The sequence below is a fragment of the Schistocerca cancellata genome, unplaced genomic scaffold (assembly GCF_023864275.1).
Source record: "Schistocerca cancellata isolate TAMUIC-IGC-003103 unplaced genomic scaffold, iqSchCanc2.1 HiC_scaffold_983, whole genome shotgun sequence".
In the NCBI taxonomy this organism is placed as follows: domain Eukaryota; kingdom Metazoa; phylum Arthropoda; class Insecta; order Orthoptera; family Acrididae; genus Schistocerca; species Schistocerca cancellata.
This window is the reverse complement of record NW_026046991.1, coordinates 20,322-36,885: the sequence shown is the minus strand read 5'-3', so window position 1 is coordinate 36,885 and position 16,564 is coordinate 20,322. Positions and strand designations below refer to the sequence as shown.

General features: G+C 50.2%; 20 non-coding genes across 20 annotated transcripts; all 20 read right to left on the bottom strand.

Moving 5' to 3' along the window:
* Positions 1 to 956: 956 nt before the first annotated feature.
* On the bottom strand, positions 957 to 1,029 carry Trnaa-agc (transfer RNA alanine (anticodon AGC)). Its single transcript has one exon. It is a non-coding gene; the product is annotated as a tRNA-Ala (tRNA).
* Positions 1,030 to 1,455: 426 nt separating this feature from the next.
* Trnaa-ugc (transfer RNA alanine (anticodon UGC)) lies at positions 1,456 to 1,528 on the bottom strand. The gene has a single exon. It is a non-coding gene; the product is annotated as a tRNA-Ala (tRNA).
* Positions 1,529 to 2,537: 1,009 nt separating this feature from the next.
* Trnaa-agc (transfer RNA alanine (anticodon AGC)) lies at positions 2,538 to 2,610 on the bottom strand. Its single transcript has one exon. It is a non-coding gene; the product is annotated as a tRNA-Ala (tRNA).
* Positions 2,611 to 3,037: 427 nt separating this feature from the next.
* On the bottom strand, positions 3,038 to 3,110 carry Trnaa-ugc (transfer RNA alanine (anticodon UGC)). The gene has a single exon. It is a non-coding gene; the product is annotated as a tRNA-Ala (tRNA).
* Positions 3,111 to 4,121: 1,011 nt separating this feature from the next.
* Positions 4,122 to 4,194, bottom strand: Trnaa-agc (transfer RNA alanine (anticodon AGC)). Its single transcript has one exon. It is a non-coding gene; the product is annotated as a tRNA-Ala (tRNA).
* A 423-nt stretch (positions 4,195 to 4,617) lies between these two features.
* On the bottom strand, positions 4,618 to 4,690 carry Trnaa-ugc (transfer RNA alanine (anticodon UGC)). Its single transcript has one exon. It is a non-coding gene; the product is annotated as a tRNA-Ala (tRNA).
* A 1,008-nt stretch (positions 4,691 to 5,698) lies between these two features.
* Trnaa-agc (transfer RNA alanine (anticodon AGC)) lies at positions 5,699 to 5,771 on the bottom strand. The gene has a single exon. It is a non-coding gene; the product is annotated as a tRNA-Ala (tRNA).
* A 423-nt stretch (positions 5,772 to 6,194) lies between these two features.
* Positions 6,195 to 6,267, bottom strand: Trnaa-ugc (transfer RNA alanine (anticodon UGC)). The gene has a single exon. It is a non-coding gene; the product is annotated as a tRNA-Ala (tRNA).
* A 1,008-nt stretch (positions 6,268 to 7,275) lies between these two features.
* Positions 7,276 to 7,348, bottom strand: Trnaa-agc (transfer RNA alanine (anticodon AGC)). Its single transcript has one exon. It is a non-coding gene; the product is annotated as a tRNA-Ala (tRNA).
* A 423-nt stretch (positions 7,349 to 7,771) lies between these two features.
* Positions 7,772 to 7,844, bottom strand: Trnaa-ugc (transfer RNA alanine (anticodon UGC)). The gene has a single exon. It is a non-coding gene; the product is annotated as a tRNA-Ala (tRNA).
* A 1,008-nt stretch (positions 7,845 to 8,852) lies between these two features.
* Trnaa-agc (transfer RNA alanine (anticodon AGC)) lies at positions 8,853 to 8,925 on the bottom strand. Its single transcript has one exon. It is a non-coding gene; the product is annotated as a tRNA-Ala (tRNA).
* Positions 8,926 to 9,348: 423 nt separating this feature from the next.
* On the bottom strand, positions 9,349 to 9,421 carry Trnaa-ugc (transfer RNA alanine (anticodon UGC)). Its single transcript has one exon. It is a non-coding gene; the product is annotated as a tRNA-Ala (tRNA).
* Positions 9,422 to 10,429: 1,008 nt separating this feature from the next.
* Positions 10,430 to 10,502, bottom strand: Trnaa-agc (transfer RNA alanine (anticodon AGC)). The gene has a single exon. It is a non-coding gene; the product is annotated as a tRNA-Ala (tRNA).
* Positions 10,503 to 10,925: 423 nt separating this feature from the next.
* Positions 10,926 to 10,998, bottom strand: Trnaa-ugc (transfer RNA alanine (anticodon UGC)). Its single transcript has one exon. It is a non-coding gene; the product is annotated as a tRNA-Ala (tRNA).
* Positions 10,999 to 12,006: 1,008 nt separating this feature from the next.
* On the bottom strand, positions 12,007 to 12,079 carry Trnaa-agc (transfer RNA alanine (anticodon AGC)). Its single transcript has one exon. It is a non-coding gene; the product is annotated as a tRNA-Ala (tRNA).
* Positions 12,080 to 12,502: 423 nt separating this feature from the next.
* Trnaa-ugc (transfer RNA alanine (anticodon UGC)) lies at positions 12,503 to 12,575 on the bottom strand. Its single transcript has one exon. It is a non-coding gene; the product is annotated as a tRNA-Ala (tRNA).
* A 1,008-nt stretch (positions 12,576 to 13,583) lies between these two features.
* On the bottom strand, positions 13,584 to 13,656 carry Trnaa-agc (transfer RNA alanine (anticodon AGC)). Its single transcript has one exon. It is a non-coding gene; the product is annotated as a tRNA-Ala (tRNA).
* Positions 13,657 to 14,079: 423 nt separating this feature from the next.
* Positions 14,080 to 14,152, bottom strand: Trnaa-ugc (transfer RNA alanine (anticodon UGC)). Its single transcript has one exon. It is a non-coding gene; the product is annotated as a tRNA-Ala (tRNA).
* A 1,008-nt stretch (positions 14,153 to 15,160) lies between these two features.
* On the bottom strand, positions 15,161 to 15,233 carry Trnaa-agc (transfer RNA alanine (anticodon AGC)). The gene has a single exon. It is a non-coding gene; the product is annotated as a tRNA-Ala (tRNA).
* Positions 15,234 to 15,656: 423 nt separating this feature from the next.
* Trnaa-ugc (transfer RNA alanine (anticodon UGC)) lies at positions 15,657 to 15,729 on the bottom strand. The gene has a single exon. It is a non-coding gene; the product is annotated as a tRNA-Ala (tRNA).
* Positions 15,730 to 16,564: the final 835 nt, after the last annotated feature.

The following is a 16,564-nucleotide window of genomic DNA, read 5'->3' as shown; positions in this document are numbered from 1 at the left end:
TGCTGGTTGGTTGGTTCATAGGGGCGAAGGGACCAGTGTACAAAGGCGCGATCACGTTCATATGCACAAGAGTTCCAAGTAGTTTCGATGCTCTGGTATTACGACTACAAATTCCGTCTGTATTTAACGTCTTAAATTGAAAGGACAGTCACAAATTGCTCCGTTTTGACTCCATGTCGACAATCACACAGCGCCTGAGGTAACAAGCACATCTGAAGCCCCATTGTGCACTCGACTGTTGATGCCAACTCACTGCCTCGCACTTTACTACTGTGTACCACTCTTGTCGTCCAACTGCAAAAGACTGGGCCACAACAAGTTTCCGCGTCTCCATTGCACTGCGCAAACTACGAAACGCTCCCCAAACATTGCACTCAACCCTATGCAGACGACTTTTCCGACTTTACACGACGCTCACGCAACGCTCACGCTAGTGACAGCCTTATTTAGAGCTTGACGTCGCGCCCAAGCGAGTGAGCACATTTCGCCTACGGCTTAGGCCGCCCAACTAGTGTGGCTGCTCGGTCTCTGCAGGCAGCGAGGAGCTGCAAACTTTCCCGTGTTCGCGCCTATGTCACCTCCGCTTGCTTGTCAGAGACAGAGTGTCGCAAAACATACAACTCACTCCATGAATTGATTGCTACGGCATCTGTCATCAGCAGTCACAACTAGCAACACCAGTAGCAGCCGACTGCACGTAAAGAATGGGAATGTGCAGTGGGATTTTTGTGAACTCGGCGCAAGGCAGATCTTTCCGACATAGGTTTGAGAATCTTAAGGGAAGACTTGTACTGGTTCTAAATTAAGTATAGGGCTTGGAGGAGGGTGCTTCCTGCGCGTAACAGCACGCTTGCCAATTGTGGCTGCTAATCGTTCGCTCGTATCTGCCTAGACACATTCGCTGGCTGTGAATTATTTGCATGGCAGTGTGGCGCATGTTGGTGTGTTAAAAATTCTGGAGACGCTGGGTATCGATCCCAGTACCTCTCGCATGCTAAGCGAGCGCTCTACCATCTGAGCTACGCCCCCTGATGACGGATAGTGCTACATACAACCATATCAATATCACAGACCCTTGCACTCCCATTATTCCGCAGACAAACACTACTCTCAATGTGTCCGTGAGGGTGTCTTTCAGGTTTCCTGCATTCTGTATCAGAATCGTAGTTGGCCAAAATTAAAGTGGCACGCACAACGTCGAAAATAGCGTTCGGCCACCGCTCTGAGTAAGACGAACGTGTTGTCCCACACTCTAGACTTCATTGAGGTTAGGCCGTTATACCTAAGATAGATTTGCACTCGATGACACCTCGACAACAGCCGGTCCTCACATTCACGTCTTGCTCTCCTTACGTCAGTATACATCATATGAGTCTGTGAGGCTGGCTTTGCAACATCTTGCGTGTCTTTAGGCTCGCCGCGACCAACACTTACCATGCACTGTCCACAAAAACATGGAGGCGCCGGGGCTTGAACCCGGGACCTTTCACATGCAAAGCGAACGCTCTACCAACTGAGCTACGCCCCCAAGCGCAACAAAGATGCGCTGTTTTCCATCCTTTGCTACTCTGATGTGCGCGGACATGATGGTTGGTTGGTTCATAGGGGCGAAGGGACCAGTGTACAAAGGCGCGATCACGTTCATATGCACAAGAGTTCCAAGTAGTTTCGATGCTCTGGTATTACGACTACAAATTCCCGTCTGTATTTAACGTCTTAAATTGAAAGGACAGTCACAAATTGCTCCGTTTTGACTCCATGTCGACAATCACACAGCGCCTGAGGTAACAAGCACATCTGAAGCCCCATTGTGCACTCGACTGTTGATGCCAACTCACTGCCTCGCACTTTACTACTGTGTACCACTCTTGTCGTCCAACTGCAAAAGACTGGGCCACAACAAGTTTCCCGCGTCTCCATTGCACTGCGCAAACTACGAAACGCTCCCCAAACATTGCACTCACCTATGCAGACGACTTTTCCGACTTTACACGACGCTCACGCAACGCTCACGCTAGTGACAGCCTTATTTAGAGCTTGACGTCGCGCCCAAGCGAGTGAGCACATTTCGCCTACGGCTTAGGCCGCCCAACTAGTGTGGCTGCTCGGTCTCTGCAGGCAGCGAGGAGCTGCAAACTTCCCGTGTTCGCGCCTATGTCACCTCCGCTTGCTTGTCAGAGACAGAGTGTCGCAAAACATACAACTCACTCCATGAATTGATTGCTACGGCATCTGTCATCAGCAGTCACAACTAGCAACACCAGTAGCAGCCGACTGCACGTAAAGAATGGGAATGTGCAGTGGGATTTTTGTGAACTCGGCGCAAGGCAGATCTTTCCGACATAGGTTTGAGAATCTTAAGGGAAGACTTGTACTGGTTCTAAATTAAGTATAGGGCTTGGAGGAGGGTGCTTCTGCGCGTAACAGCACGCTTGCCAATTGTGGCTGCTAATCGTTCGCTCGTATCTGCCTAGACACATTCGCTGGCTGTGAATTATTTGCATGGCAGTGTGCGCATGTTGGTGTGTTAAAAATTCTGGAGACGCTGGGTATCGATCCCAGTACCTCTCGCATGCTAAGCGAGCGCTCTACCATCTGAGCTACGCCCCCTGATGACGGATAGTGCTACATACAACCATATCAATATCACAGACCCTTGCACTCCCATTATTCCGCAGACAAACACTACTCTCAATGTGTCCGTGAGGGTGTCTTTCAGGTTTCCTGCATTCTGTATCGAATCGTAGTTGGCCAAAAATTAAAGTGGCACGCACAACGTCGAAAATAGCGTTCGGCCACCGCTCTGAGTAAGACGAACGTGTTGTCCACACTCTAGACTTCATTGAGGTTAGGCCGTTATACCTAAGATAGATTTGCACTCGATGACACCTCGACAACAGCCGGTCCTCACATTCACGTCTTGCTCTCCTTACGTCAGTATACATCATATGAGTCCTGTGAGGCTGGCCTTTGCAACATCTTGCGTGTCATTTAGGCTCGCCGCGACCAACACTTACCATGCACTGTCCACAAAACATGGAGGCGCCGGGGCTTGAACCCGGGACCTTTCACATGCAAAGCGAACGCTCTACCAACTGAGCTACGCCCCCCAAGCGCAACAAAGATGCGCTGTTTTCCATCCTTTGCTACTCTGATGTGCGCGGACATGATGGTTGGTTGGTTCATAGGGGCGAAGGGACCAGTGTACAAAGGCGCGATCACGTTCATATGCACAAGAGTTCCAAGTAGTTTCGATGCTCTGGTATTACGACTACAAATTCCGTCTGTATTTAACGTCTTAAATTGAAAGGACAGTCACAAATTGCTCCGTTTTCACTCCATGTCGACAATCACACAGCGCCTGAGGTAACAAGCACATCTGAAGCCCCATTGTGCACTCGACTGTTGATGCCAACTCACTGCCTCGCACTTTACTACTGTGTACCACTCTTGTCGTCCAACTGCAAAAGACTGGGCCACAACAAGTTTCCGCGTCTCCATTGCACTGCGCAAACTACGAAACGCTCCCCAAACATTGCACTCACCTATGCAGACGAACTTTTCCGACTTTACACGACGCTCACGCAACGCTCACGCTAGTGACAGCCTTATTTAGAGCTTGACGTCGCGCCCAAGCGAGTGAGCACATTTCGCCTACGGCTTAGGCCGCCCAACTAGTGTGGCTGCTCGGTCTCTGCAGGCAGCGAGGAGCTGCAAACTTCCCGTGTTCGCGCCTATGTCACCTCCGCTTGCTTGTCAGAGACAGAGTGTCGCAAAACATACAACTCACTCCATGAATTGATTGCTACGGCATCTGTCATCAGCAGTCACAACTAGCAACACCAGTAGCAGCCCGACTGCACGTAAAGAATGGGAATGTGCAGTGGGATTTTTGTGAACTCGGCGCAAGGCAGATCTTTCCGACATAGGTTTGAGAATCTTAAGGGAAGACTTGTACTGGTTCTAAATTAAGTATAGGGCTGGGAGGAGGGTGCTTCCTGCGCGTAACAGCACGCTTGCCAATTGTGGCTGCTAATCGTTCGCTCGTATCTGCCTAGACACATTCGCTGGCTGTGAATTATTTGCATGGCAGTGTGCGCATGTTGGTGTGTTAAAAATTCTGGAGACGCTGGGTATCGATCCCAGTACCTCTCGCATGCTAAGCGAGCGCTCTACCATCTGAGCTACGCCCCCTGATGACGGATAGTGCTACATACAACCATATCAATATCACAGACCCTTGCACTCCCATTATTCCGCAGACAAACACTACTCTCAATGTGTCCGTGAGGGTGTCTTTCAGGTTTCCTGCATTCTGTATCGAATCGTAGTTGGCCAAAATTAAAGTGGCACGCACAACGTCGAAAATAGCGTTCGGCCACCGCTCTGAGTAAGACGAACGTGTTGTCCACACTCTAGACTTCATTGAGGTTAGGCCGTTATACCTAAGATAGATTTGCACTCGATGACACCTCGACAACAGCCGGTCCTCACATTCACGTCTTGCTCTCCTTACGTCAGTATACATCATATGAGTCTGTGAGGCTGGCTTTGCAACATCTTGCGTGTCTTTAGGCTCGCCGCGACCAACACTTACCATGCACTGTCCACAAAACATGGAGGCGCCGGGGCTTGAACCCGGGACCTTTCACATGCAAAGCGAACGCTCTACCAACTGAGCTACGCCCCCAAGCGCAACAAAGATGCGCTGTTTTCCATCCTTTGCTACTCTGATGTGCGCGGACATGATGGTTGGTTGGTTCATAGGGGCGAAGGGACCAGTGTACAAAGGCGCGATCACGTTCATATGCACAAGAGTTCCAAGTAGTTTCGATGCTCTGGTATTACGACTACAAATTCCGTCTGTATTTAACGTCTTAAATTGAAAGGACAGTCACAAATTGCTCCGTTTTGACTCCATGTCGACAATCACACAGCGCCTGAGGTAACAAGCACATCTGAAGCCCCATTGTGCACTCGACTGTTGATGCCAACTCACTGCCTCGCACTTTACTACTGTGTACCACTCTTGTCGTCCAACTGCAAAAGACTGGGCCACAACAAGTTTCCGCGTCTCCATTGCACTGCGCAAACTACGAAACGCTCCCCAAACATTGCACTCACCTATGCAGACGACTTTTCCGACTTTACACGACGCTCACGCAACGCTCACGCTAGTGACAGCCTTATTTAGAGCTTGACGTCGCGCCCAAGCGAGTGAGCACATTTCGCCTACGGCTTAGGCCGCCCAACTAGTGTGGCTGCTCGGTCTCTGCAGGCAGCGAGGAGCTGCAAACTTCCCGTGTTCGCGCCTATGTCACCTCCGCTTGCTTGTCAGAGACAGAGTGTCGCAAAACATACAACTCACTCCATGAATTGATTGCTACGGCATCTGTCATCAGCAGTCACAACTAGCAACACCAGTAGCAGCCGACTGCACGTAAAGAATGGGAATGTGCAGTGGGATTTTTGTGAACTCGGCGCAAGGCAGATCTTTCCGACATAGGTTTGAGAATCTTAAGGGAAGACTTGTACTGGTTCTAAATTAAGTATAGGGCTTGGAGGAGGGTGCTTCCTGCGCGTAACAGCACGCTTGCCAATTGTGGCTGCTAATCGTTCGCTCGTATCTGCCTAGACACATTCGCTGGCTGTGAATTATTTGCATGGCAGTGTGCGCATGTTGGTGTGTTAAAAATTCTGGAGACGCTGGGTATCGATCCCAGTACCTCTCGCATGCTAAGCGAGCGCTCTACCATCTGAGCTACGCCCCCTGATGACGGATAGTGCTACATACAACCATATCAATATCACAGACCCTTGCACTCCCATTATTCCGCAGACAAACACTACTCTCAATGTGTCCGTGAGGGTGTCTTTCAGGTTTCCTGCATTCTGTATCGAATCGTAGTTGGCCAAAATTAAAGTGGCACGCACAACGTCGAAAATAGCGTTCGGCCACCGCTCTGAGTAAGACGAACGTGTTGTCCACACTCTAGACTTCATTGAGGTTAGGCCGTTATACCTAAGATAGATTTGCACTCGATGACACCTCGACAACAGCCGGTCCTCACATTCACGTCTTGCTCTCCTTACGTCAGTATACATCATATGAGTCTGTGAGGCTGGCTTTGCAACATCTTGCGTGTCTTTAGGCTCGCCGCGACCAACACTTACCATGCACTGTCCACAAAACATGGAGGCGCCGGGGCTTGAACCCGGGACCTTTCACATGCAAAGCGAACGCTCTACCAACTGAGCTACGCCCCCAAGCGCAACAAAGATGCGCTGTTTTCCATCCTTTGCTACTCTGATGTGCGCGGACATGATGGTTGGTTGGTTCATAGGGGCGAAGGGACCAGTGTACAAAGGCGCGATCACGTTCATATGCACAAGAGTTCCAAGTAGTTTCGATGCTCTGGTATTACGACTACAAATTCCGTCTGTATTTAACGTCTTAAATTGAAAGGACAGTCACAAATTGCTCCGTTTTGACTCCATGTCGACAATCACACAGCGCCTGAGGTAACAAGCACATCTGAAGCCCCATTGTGCACTCGACTGTTGATGCCAACTCACTGCCTCGCACTTTACTACTGTGTACCACTCTTGTCGTCCAACTGCAAAAGACTGGGCCACAACAAGTTTCCGCGTCTCCATTGCACTGCGCAAACTACGAAACGCTCCCCAAACATTGCACTCACCTATGCAGACGACTTTTCCGACTTTACACGACGCTCACGCAACGCTCACGCTAGTGACAGCCTTATTTAGAGCTTGACGTCGCGCCCAAGCGAGTGAGCACATTTCGCCTACGGCTTAGGCCGCCCAACTAGTGTGGCTGCTCGGTCTCTGCAGGCAGCGAGGAGCTGCAAACTTCCCGTGTTCGCGCCTATGTCACCTCCGCTTGCTTGTCAGAGACAGAGTGTCGCAAAACATACAACTCACTCCATGAATTGATTGCTACGGCATCTGTCATCAGCAGTCACAACTAGCAACACCAGTAGCAGCCGACTGCACGTAAAGAATGGGAATGTGCAGTGGGATTTTTGTGAACTCGGCGCAAGGCAGATCTTTCCGACATAGGTTTGAGAATCTTAAGGGAAGACTTGTACTGGTTCTAAATTAAGTATAGGGCTTGGAGGAGGGTGCTTCCTGCGCGTAACAGCACGCTTGCCAATTGTGGCTGCTAATCGTTCGCTCGTATCTGCCTAGACACATTCGCTGGCTGTGAATTATTTGCATGGCAGTGTGCGCATGTTGGTGTGTTAAAAATTCTGGAGACGCTGGGTATCGATCCCAGTACCTCTCGCATGCTAAGCGAGCGCTCTACCATCTGAGCTACGCCCCCTGATGACGGATAGTGCTACATACAACCATATCAATATCACAGACCCTTGCACTCCCATTATTCCGCAGACAAACACTACTCTCAATGTGTCCGTGAGGGTGTCTTTCAGGTTTCCTGCATTCTGTATCGAATCGTAGTTGGCCAAAATTAAAGTGGCACGCACAACGTCGAAAATAGCGTTCGGCCACCGCTCTGAGTAAGACGAACGTGTTGTCCACACTCTAGACTTCATTGAGGTTAGGCCGTTATACCTAAGATAGATTTGCACTCGATGACACCTCGACAACAGCCGGTCCTCACATTCACGTCTTGCTCTCCTTACGTCAGTATACATCATATGAGTCTGTGAGGCTGGCTTTGCAACATCTTGCGTGTCTTTAGGCTCGCCGCGACCAACACTTACCATGCACTGTCCACAAAACATGGAGGCGCCGGGGCTTGAACCCGGGACCTTTCACATGCAAAGCGAACGCTCTACCAACTGAGCTACGCCCCCAAGCGCAACAAAGATGCGCTGTTTTCCATCCTTTGCTACTCTGATGTGCGCGGACATGATGGTTGGTTGGTTCATAGGGGCGAAGGGACCAGTGTACAAAGGCGCGATCACGTTCATATGCACAAGAGTTCCAAGTAGTTTCGATGCTCTGGTATTACGACTACAAATTCCGTCTGTATTTAACGTCTTAAATTGAAAGGACAGTCACAAATTGCTCCGTTTTGACTCCATGTCGACAATCACACAGCGCCTGAGGTAACAAGCACATCTGAAGCCCCATTGTGCACTCGACTGTTGATGCCAACTCACTGCCTCGCACTTTACTACTGTGTACCACTCTTGTCGTCCAACTGCAAAAGACTGGGCCACAACAAGTTTCCGCGTCTCCATTGCACTGCGCAAACTACGAAACGCTCCCCAAACATTGCACTCACCTATGCAGACGACTTTTCCGACTTTACACGACGCTCACGCAACGCTCACGCTAGTGACAGCCTTATTTAGAGCTTGACGTCGCGCCCAAGCGAGTGAGCACATTTCGCCTACGGCTTAGGCCGCCCAACTAGTGTGGCTGCTCGGTCTCTGCAGGCAGCGAGGAGCTGCAAACTTCCCGTGTTCGCGCCTATGTCACCTCCGCTTGCTTGTCAGAGACAGAGTGTCGCAAAACATACAACTCACTCCATGAATTGATTGCTACGGCATCTGTCATCAGCAGTCACAACTAGCAACACCAGTAGCAGCCGACTGCACGTAAAGAATGGGAATGTGCAGTGGGATTTTTGTGAACTCGGCGCAAGGCAGATCTTTCCGACATAGGTTTGAGAATCTTAAGGGAAGACTTGTACTGGTTCTAAATTAAGTATAGGGCTGGGAGGAGGGTGCTTCCTGCGCGTAACAGCACGCTTGCCAATTGTGGCTGCTAATCGTTCGCTCGTATCTGCCTAGACACATTCGCTGGCTGTGAATTATTTGCATGGCAGTGTGCGCATGTTGGTGTGTTAAAAATTCTGGAGACGCTGGGTATCGATCCCAGTACCTCTCGCATGCTAAGCGAGCGCTCTACCATCTGAGCTACGCCCCCTGATGACGGATAGTGCTACATACAACCATATCAATATCACAGACCCTTGCACTCCCATTATTCCGCAGACAAACACTACTCTCAATGTGTCCGTGAGGGTGTCTTTCAGGTTTCCTGCATTCTGTATCGAATCGTAGTTGGCCAAAATTAAAGTGGCACGCACAACGTCGAAAATAGCGTTCGGCCACCGCTCTGAGTAAGACGAACGTGTTGTCCACACTCTAGACTTCATTGAGGTTAGGCCGTTATACCTAAGATAGATTTGCACTCGATGACACCTCGACAACAGCCGGTCCTCACATTCACGTCTTGCTCTCCTTACGTCAGTATACATCATATGAGTCTGTGAGGCTGGCTTTGCAACATCTTGCGTGTCTTTAGGCTCGCCGCGACCAACACTTACCATGCACTGTCCACAAAACATGGAGGCGCCGGGGCTTGAACCCGGGACCTTTCACATGCAAAGCGAACGCTCTACCAACTGAGCTACGCCCCCAAGCGCAACAAAGATGCGCTGTTTTCCATCCTTTGCTACTCTGATGTGCGCGGACATGATGGTTGGTTGGTTCATAGGGGCGAAGGGACCAGTGTACAAAGGCGCGATCACGTTCATATGCACAAGAGTTCCAAGTAGTTTCGATGCTCTGGTATTACGACTACAAATTCCGTCTGTATTTAACGTCTTAAATTGAAAGGACAGTCACAAATTGCTCCGTTTTGACTCCATGTCGACAATCACACAGCGCCTGAGGTAACAAGCACATCTGAAGCCCCATTGTGCACTCGACTGTTGATGCCAACTCACTGCCTCGCACTTTACTACTGTGTACCACTCTTGTCGTCCAACTGCAAAAGACTGGGCCACAACAAGTTTCCGCGTCTCCATTGCACTGCGCAAACTACGAAACGCTCCCCAAACATTGCACTCACCTATGCAGACGACTTTTCCGACTTTACACGACGCTCACGCAACGCTCACGCTAGTGACAGCCTTATTTAGAGCTTGACGTCGCGCCCAAGCGAGTGAGCACATTTCGCCTACGGCTTAGGCCGCCCAACTAGTGTGGCTGCTCGGTCTCTGCAGGCAGCGAGGAGCTGCAAACTTCCCGTGTTCGCGCCTATGTCACCTCCGCTTGCTTGTCAGAGACAGAGTGTCGCAAAACATACAACTCACTCCATGAATTGATTGCTACGGCATCTGTCATCAGCAGTCACAACTAGCAACACCAGTAGCAGCCGACTGCACGTAAAGAATGGGAATGTGCAGTGGGATTTTTGTGAACTCGGCGCAAGGCAGATCTTTCCGACATAGGTTTGAGAATCTTAAGGGAAGACTTGTACTGGTTCTAAATTAAGTATAGGGCTTGGAGGAGGGTGCTTCCTGCGCGTAACAGCACGCTTGCCAATTGTGGCTGCTAATCGTTCGCTCGTATCTGCCTAGACACATTCGCTGGCTGTGAATTATTTGCATGGCAGTGTGCGCATGTTGGTGTGTTAAAAATTCTGGAGACGCTGGGTATCGATCCCAGTACCTCTCGCATGCTAAGCGAGCGCTCTACCATCTGAGCTACGCCCCCTGATGACGGATAGTGCTACATACAACCATATCAATATCACAGACCCTTGCACTCCCATTATTCCGCAGACAAACACTACTCTCAATGTGTCCGTGAGGGTGTCTTTCAGGTTTCCTGCATTCTGTATCGAATCGTAGTTGGCCAAAATTAAAGTGGCACGCACAACGTCGAAAATAGCGTTCGGCCACCGCTCTGAGTAAGACGAACGTGTTGTCCACACTCTAGACTTCATTGAGGTTAGGCCGTTATACCTAAGATAGATTTGCACTCGATGACACCTCGACAACAGCCGGTCCTCACATTCACGTCTTGCTCTCCTTACGTCAGTATACATCATATGAGTCTGTGAGGCTGGCTTTGCAACATCTTGCGTGTCTTTAGGCTCGCCGCGACCAACACTTACCATGCACTGTCCACAAAACATGGAGGCGCCGGGGCTTGAACCCGGGACCTTTCACATGCAAAGCGAACGCTCTACCAACTGAGCTACGCCCCCAAGCGCAACAAAGATGCGCTGTTTTCCATCCTTTGCTACTCTGATGTGCGCGGACATGATGGTTGGTTGGTTCATAGGGGCGAAGGGACCAGTGTACAAAGGCGCGATCACGTTCATATGCACAAGAGTTCCAAGTAGTTTCGATGCTCTGGTATTACGACTACAAATTCCGTCTGTATTTAACGTCTTAAATTGAAAGGACAGTCACAAATTGCTCCGTTTTCACTCCATGTCGACAATCACACAGCGCCTGAGGTAACAAGCACATCTGAAGCCCCATTGTGCACTCGACTGTTGATGCCAACTCACTGCCTCGCACTTTACTACTGTGTACCACTCTTGTCGTCCAACTGCAAAAGACTGGGCCACAACAAGTTTCCGCGTCTCCATTGCACTGCGCAAACTACGAAACGCTCCCCAAACATTGCACTCACCTATGCAGACGACTTTTCCGACTTTACACGACGCTCACGCAACGCTCACGCTAGTGACAGCCTTATTTAGAGCTTGACGTCGCGCCCAAGCGAGTGAGCACATTTCGCCTACGGCTTAGGCCGCCCAACTAGTGTGGCTGCTCGGTCTCTGCAGGCAGCGAGGAGCTGCAAACTTCCCGTGTTCGCGCCTATGTCACCTCCGCTTGCTTGTCAGAGACAGAGTGTCGCAAAACATACAACTCACTCCATGAATTGATTGCTACGACATCTGTCATCAGCAGTCACAACTAGCAACACCAGTAGCAGCCGACTGCACGTAAAGAATGGGAATGTGCAGTGGGATTTTTGTGAACTCGGCGCAAGGCAGATCTTTCCGACATAGGTTTGAGAATCTTAAGGGAAGACTTGTACTGGTTCTAAATTAAGTATAGGGCTTGGAGGAGGGTGCTTCCTGCGCGTAACAGCACGCTTGCCAATTGTGGCTGCTAATCGTTCGCTCGTATCTGCCTAGACACATTCGCTGGCTGTGAATTATTTGCATGGCAGTGTGCGCATGTTGGTGTGTTAAAAATTCTGGAGACGCTGGGTATCGATCCCAGTACCTCTCGCATGCTAAGCGAGCGCTCTACCATCTGAGCTACGCCCCCTGATGACGGATAGTGCTACATACAACCATATCAATATCACAGACCCTTGCACTCCCATTATTCCGCAGACAAACACTACTCTCAATGTGTCCGTGAGGGTGTCTTTCAGGTTTCCTGCATTCTGTATCGAATCGTAGTTGGCCAAAATTAAAGTGGCACGCACAACGTCGAAAATAGCGTTCGGCCACCGCTCTGAGTAAGACGAACGTGTTGTCCACACTCTAGACTTCATTGAGGTTAGGCCGTTATACCTAAGATAGATTTGCACTCGATGACACCTCGACAACAGCCGGTCCTCACATTCACGTCTTGCTCTCCTTACGTCAGTATACATCATATGAGTCTGTGAGGCTGGCTTTGCAACATCTTGCGTGTCTTTAGGCTCGCCGCGACCAACACTTACCATGCACTGTCCACAAAACATGGAGGCGCCGGGGCTTGAACCCGGGACCTTTCACATGCAAAGCGAACGCTCTACCAACTGAGCTACGCCCCCAAGCGCAACAAAGATGCGCTGTTTTCCATCCTTTGCTACTCTGATGTGCGCGGACATGATGGTTGGTTGGTTCATAGGGGCGAAGGGACCAGTGTACAAAGGCGCGATCACGTTCATATGCACAAGAGTTCCAAGTAGTTTCGATGCTCTGGTATTACGACTACAAATTCCGTCTGTATTTAACGTCTTAAATTGAAAGGACAGTCACAAATTGCTCCGTTTTGACTCCATGTCGACAATCACACAGCGCCTGAGGTAACAAGCACATCTGAAGCCCCATTGTGCACTCGACTGTTGATGCCAACTCACTGCCTCGCACTTTACTACTGTGTACCACTCTTGTCGTCCAACTGCAAAAGACTGGGCCACAACAAGTTTCCGCGTCTCCATTGCACTGCGCAAACTACGAAACGCTCCCCAAACATTGCACTCACCTATGCAGACGACTTTTCCGACTTTACACGACGCTCACGCAACGCTCACGCTAGTGACAGCCTTATTTAGAGCTTGACGTCGCGCCCAAGCGAGTGAGCACATTTCGCCTACGGCTTAGGCCGCCCAACTAGTGTGGCTGCTCGGTCTCTGCAGGCAGCGAGGAGCTGCAAACTTCCCGTGTTCGCGCCTATGTCACCTCCGCTTGCTTGTCAGAGACAGAGTGTCGCAAAACATACAACTCACTCCATGAATTGATTGCTACGGCATCTGTCATCAGCAGTCACAACTAGCAACACCAGTAGCAGCCGACTGCACGTAAAGAATGGGAATGTGCAGTGGGATTTTTGTGAACTCGGCGCAAGGCAGATCTTTCCGACATAGGTTTGAGAATCTTAAGGGAAGACTTGTACTGGTTCTAAATTAAGTATAGGGCTGGGAGGAGGGTGCTTCCTGCGCGTAACAGCACGCTTGCCAATTGTGGCTGCTAATCGTTCGCTCGTATCTGCCTAGACACATTCGCTGGCTGTGAATTATTTGCATGGCAGTGTGCGCATGTTGGTGTGTTAAAAATTCTGGAGACGCTGGGTATCGATCCCAGTACCTCTCGCATGCTAAGCGAGCGCTCTACCATCTGAGCTACGCCCCCTGATGACGGATAGTGCTACATACAACCATATCAATATCACAGACCCTTGCACTCCCATTATTCCGCAGACAAACACTACTCTCAATGTGTCCGTGAGGGTGTCTTTCAGGTTTCCTGCATTCTGTATCGAATCGTAGTTGGCCAAAATTAAAGTGGCACGCACAACGTCGAAAATAGCGTTCGGCCACCGCTCTGAGTAAGACGAACGTGTTGTCCACACTCTAGACTTCATTGAGGTTAGGCCGTTATACCTAAGATAGATTTGCACTCGATGACACCTCGACAACAGCCGGTCCTCACATTCACGTCTTGCTCTCCTTACGTCAGTATACATCATATGAGTCTGTGAGGCTGGCTTTGCAACATCTTGCGTGTCTTTAGGCTCGCCGCGACCAACACTTACCATGCACTGTCCACAAAACATGGAGGCGCCGGGGCTTGAACCCGGGACCTTTCACATGCAAAGCGAACGCTCTACCAACTGAGCTACGCCCCCAAGCGCAACAAAGATGCGCTGTTTTCCATCCTTTGCTACTCTGATGTGCGCGGACATGATGGTTGGTTGGTTCATAGGGGCGAAGGGACCAGTGTACAAAGGCGCGATCACGTTCATATGCACAAGAGTTCCAAGTAGTTTCGATGCTCTGGTATTACGACTACAAATTCCGTCTGTATTTAACGTCTTAAATTGAAAGGACAGTCACAAATTGCTCCGTTTTGACTCCATGTCGACAATCACACAGCGCCTGAGGTAACAAGCACATCTGAAGCCCCATTGTGCACTCGACTGTTGATGCCAACTCACTGCCTCGCACTTTACTACTGTGTACCACTCTTGTCGTCCAACTGCAAAAGACTGGGCCACAACAAGTTTCCGCGTCTCCATTGCACTGCGCAAACTACGAAACGCTCCCCAAACATTGCACTCACCTATGCAGACGACTTTTCCGACTTTACACGACGCTCACGCAACGCTCACGCTAGTGACAGCCTTATTTAGAGCTTGACGTCGCGCCCAAGCGAGTGAGCACATTTCGCCTACGGCTTAGGCCGCCCAACTAGTGTGGCTGCTCGGTCTCTGCAGGCAGCGAGGAGCTGCAAACTTCCCGTGTTCGCGCCTATGTCACCTCCGCTTGCTTGTCAGAGACAGAGTGTCGCAAAACATACAACTCACTCCATGAATTGATTGCTACGGCATCTGTCATCAGCAGTCACAACTAGCAACACCAGTAGCAGCCGACTGCACGTAAAGAATGGGAATGTGCAGTGGGATTTTTGTGAACTCGGCGCAAGGCAGATCTTTCCGACATAGGTTTGAGAATCTTAAGGGAAGACTTGTACTGGTTCTAAATTAAGTATAGGGCTTGGAGGAGGGTGCTTCCTGCGCGTAACAGCACGCTTGCCAATTGTGGCTGCTAATCGTTCGCTCGTATCTGCCTAGACACATTCGCTGGCTGTGAATTATTTGCATGGCAGTGTGCGCATGTTGGTGTGTTAAAAATTCTGGAGACGCTGGGTATCGATCCCAGTACCTCTCGCATGCTAAGCGAGCGCTCTACCATCTGAGCTACGCCCCCTGATGACGGATAGTGCTACATACAACCATATCAATATCACAGACCCTTGCACTCCCATTATTCCGCAGACAAACACTACTCTCAATGTGTCCGTGAGGGTGTCTTTCAGGTTTCCTGCATTCTGTATCGAATCGTAGTTGGCCAAAATTAAAGTGGCACGCACAACGTCGAAAATAGCGTTCGGCCACCGCTCTGAGTAAGACGAACGTGTTGTCCACACTCTAGACTTCATTGAGGTTAGGCCGTTATACCTAAGATAGATTTGCACTCGATGACACCTCGACAACAGCCGGTCCTCACATTCACGTCTTGCTCTCCTTACGTCAGTATACATCATATGAGTCTGTGAGGCTGGCTTTGCAACATCTTGCGTGTCTTTAGGCTCGCCGCGACCAACACTTACCATGCACTGTCCACAAAACATGGAGGCGCCGGGGCTTGAACCCGGGACCTTTCACATGCAAAGCGAACGCTCTACCAACTGAGCTACGCCCCCAAGCGCAACAAAGATGCGCTGTTTTCCATCCTTTGCTACTCTGATGTGCGCGGACATGATGGTTGGTTGGTTCATAGGGGCGAAGGGACCAGTGTACAAAGGCGCGATCACGTTCATATGCACAAGAGTTCCAAGTAGTTTCGATGCTCTGGTATTACGACTACAAATTCCGTCTGTATTTAACGTCTTAAATTGAAAGGACAGTCACAAATTGCTCCGTTTTGACTCCATGTCGACAATCACACAGCGCCTGAGGTAACAAGCACATCTGAAGCCCCATTGTGCACTCGACTGTTGATGCCAACTCACTGCCTCGCACTTTACTACTGTGTACCACTCTTGTCGTCCAACTGCAAAAGACTGGGCCACAACAAGTTTCCGCGTCTCCATTGCACTGCGCAAACTACGAAACGCTCCCCAAACATTGCACTCACCTATGCAGACGACTTTTCCGACTTTACACGACGCTCACGCAACGCTCACGCTAGTGACAGCCTTATTTAGAGCTTGACGTCGCGCCCAAGCGAGTGAGCACATTTCGCCTACGGCTTAGGCCGCCCAACTAGTGTGGCTGCTCGGTCTCTGCAGGCAGCGAGGAGCTGCAAACTTCCCGTGTTCGCGCCTATGTCACCTCCGCTTGCTTGTCAGAGACAGAGTGTCGCAAAACATACAACTCACTCCATGAATTGATTGCTACGGCATCTGTCATCAGCAGTCACAACTAGCAACACCAGTAGCAGCCGACTGCACGTAAAGAATGGGAATGTGCAGTGGGATTTTTGTGAACTCGGCGCAAGGCAGATCTTTCCGACATAGGTTTGAGAATCTTAAGGGA